Source organism: Oryctolagus cuniculus, chromosome 5 (assembly GCF_964237555.1).
Source record: "Oryctolagus cuniculus chromosome 5, mOryCun1.1, whole genome shotgun sequence".
Lineage (NCBI taxonomy): Eukaryota > Metazoa > Chordata > Mammalia > Lagomorpha > Leporidae > Oryctolagus > Oryctolagus cuniculus.
In genome coordinates this window covers 114,501,645-114,504,945 of record NC_091436.1, presented here as the reverse complement: position 1 = coordinate 114,504,945, position 3,301 = coordinate 114,501,645, and the positions used below count along the sequence as shown (strand labels likewise).

Below are 3,301 nucleotides of genomic sequence, written 5' to 3'. Positions count from 1 at the left end.
TCCCCATGTACTCCTGCTCTCAGGGTAGGCTGTAAACTCGTTATCTTGCTGGAGGTTACTATAATAATAAGTTAGTGAGTGACACAGTACAGGAGGAGTGAATAAACAGCTCCTTAACAAATGTATCCTCTCTGCTCATCAAGTAAGAGGAAATGTAGTCAAGGAGAGATAATGAGTTAAATTGGGAAAATGTCTGCTAGCTGGCATCCATATAACTAGCTGATCCCCACCCCACTGATATACAAAATATGAGGGCTTGACCATGAAGATGTGTTCCTTTCTCCCCAGCATAAATCAACCTAATTAAAAACTCTGTGTTTAGGAGTTTGAGGAAGGGAAGAGAAGAGGCAAGTATGGTTATCTTCTTAGAATTGTATCTATGAAATACATGAAATCTGTTCTCTTTATATTAATAAAAATGAGTAAAAGAAATAAATGAAAAAAGAAGATAAAACACTTGCATTGATTTTGTGCAGATTTCCATTCTTTCAGGAAGAACAAAATATGTATGAGATGCAAAATAAAACTGTGTAATTTTGATGGTTGTGAGAAAAAGGCAAACAAATCTTGTGCTTGGAGCAGACATTTCAACTAAAGGTTAAGAATTCTGTGGCCCTAGTTGAGGGAGCTGGATTTGAAACCTGTCTTTGGTTCCTGACTTCCTGGTAATAGAGACCCTGGGAGACAGTAGTGAAGGCTCAAGAAATTATATTCCTACCACACATAGGGAAACCTGGATTCAGTCCTGGGCTATGGATTCCTGACGTTGGTGAGGCCCAGTACTGGCCATTGTGGGCATTTGGAGAGTGAACCAAGGGAAAGGAGTGTTATCTCTCTCTGTCTCTGTTTCTCTCTCTCTCTCTCTCTCTCTCTCACTGTCCTTCTTAAATAAGTGTACAGTTTAAAAAACCCTGTGTTTTATGATACTTCTCTTTATAACCTGAATGTAAAAATATTTTGTAGATTTCTTTTGGTTGATAGTACTGAAAAATTAAAGAAAGTGTATGAAGTGTTTCATAGATATTAGTATGACAGGCTATTTGTTTAAAACATCAGTGAAAGCATACTCCTTGGAAGGACATAGTATATTAGAGTTATAGCAAAAAGAAAACTTGATAATACATTTTTTTTTTATGGAACGCTTCACGAATTTGCGTATCATCCTTGCGCAGGGGCCATGCTAATCTTCTCTGTATCGTTCCAATTTTAGTATATGTGCTGCCGAAGCGAGCACGATAATACATTTTCAAGATTTCCAAAGCTTTCCCAAATCCTTAAATTGTTTCTTTTCAAAAAGCATATTTATTTATTTTCATCTACTTGAAAGCAGAGTGACAGAGAGAAAGAGAGAGAAATCTTCTATCCCCTGTTTCATTCCCCAAATGCCTGCAACATCTAGGGCTGTGCCAATCAAAGTCAAGAGCCCAGAACTCCATTTGGGTTCTCCAAGTGGTGACTTAACCTGATGCCACAACACTTACCCCTCCCCCCAAGATTGTTTCAATATCTAAAACTCAGTGTTCTTATTAGGGTTACAATTGGAATCAATGCTTTTATTTATTTTTGTAATTGTATTGTTTTATTTTATTCCTTTTTGAAAGGTAAAGACACAGGGAGAGGGAGGGAAGGAGAAGAGGAACAGACATTGGTTAACTGCTCCAAGCACCAGCAATACATGGGGCCTGTCCAGGCCTGAGCCAGGCGTTGGGAGCTCAGTTCAAGTCTCCCACATGTGTGATACAGGTCCAAGTGCTTGAGCCATCACCTGCTGCTTCCCAGGGTGCACATGAACAGAAAGCTGGAATTGGGAGCATAGCCAAGATTTAAATGAAGGCACTCTGATGTGAGATAAGGTATCCCATGGAATGTCTTAACCTTTGCACCAGCACCCACTCCTAAATAGATACTTAAATATCTATTTAATGAAATATTTAAACACATATTTTTATAAATATATATTTAAGTCAACAGCATAGAATTTAACTGTAGGGCAGATGACATGTCTCACAGTGGTAACTGAGGGTCTGAGAACGGCTTAAAATGGACAGATAACAGAAGTAGCACTCACTCAGACTTTATACTCTTAAAAATACTCTTTGTACTTTTACACATTGGCAAATCTGTGCCATTTTAGCTAGCAACAGATTTGTGGACACATTTCACTACCTGAAAACAATAAATTCCCCAAGTATTAAGTTTCCTGTTATCTGCAATATGCTTTTAAAATTTAATCACATTTTATGTGGTTTTTACTGTTCTGCTTTTAATGGCATATTTTATTTTAAATTCTCCATATTTTTTTCTTTGCAGCCAAATTGTAGAAAGTTCACATGCAGTCAAAGCAAGTGGAAAATTTGCTGTGCACAAAATAAAATATTTGGTTGTACCTGGAATCTTGGCTAATGGAAAAATAATATATACAGTTACATCACTCAGTAATTGTTGAGAGTTTGCCCTCTAATGCTATGAAGATGAACTCAAATGTTGACTTATTTCTTTTTAATAGAGTGTAGTTTTGAAATTAATCCATTATAGAGGTAGAAAGATAGAGATACTTGAATATGGTGCTTCACTCCCCAAATACAAAAAAGCTCCTGGGCCAGGCCAGGGACTGTCACTGGGAACCTACCACACAGGTGGAAGGAAGCAAACCAGTTGAATCGTCACCGCTGCCTCCCAGGGTCTGCATTAGTAGGAAGCTGGAATCAGGAGGTAGAGCTGAGCACTGAATCCAGGTACTTCAATATGGGATGCAAGCATCTTCACTGGAGGCTTCACTGCTAGGCCAAATATCTGCCCCCATTACACATTTTAAAGCTTTCTTCTTCTTTGATAAATATCTGAAGGAAAAAAATAGGAGTTTTTGATTTTTCTTAGAACTTATGGCAATGTCCTTTTCCCCCAGCATATAAAACTCAAGTGCTAAAGAGGAAACCCTTTTCCTTGGCCCTGAGCTCAATATTCTTCAGAGCAGATATTTCTAGACATACACACACACACACACACACACACACATATATATATATAGAGAGAGTATATATATAGAGAGAGTGTATATATATACATGTATATATATATATATATATATATATATATATATATGTATTCTGCATATACCACACTTCAAGAAGGTAAATACTTGTATCAGCAAACATCAGTGGACTATTTGTTTTGGAACACTCTCTGAAGATTAAAATGGGAAAAGAAAAATCAAAATGTACAGCAAGAATGAAAATCAATTTTCTTTGTTGAAGAGTTGTGAACAAAAACTTCAATTTAGTCTATCCATGGTAGACTGTTA

At 37.0% G+C, this 3,301-nt stretch overlaps 1 non-coding gene across 1 annotated transcript; it reads right to left on the bottom strand.

Moving 5' to 3' along the window:
* Positions 1 to 1,127: 1,127 nt before the first annotated feature.
* LOC127493314 (U6 spliceosomal RNA) lies at positions 1,128 to 1,234 on the bottom strand. Its single transcript, XR_007923373.1, has one exon. It is a non-coding gene; the product is annotated as a U6 spliceosomal RNA (small nuclear RNA).
* Between the last annotated feature and the right edge of the window lie 2,067 nt (positions 1,235 to 3,301).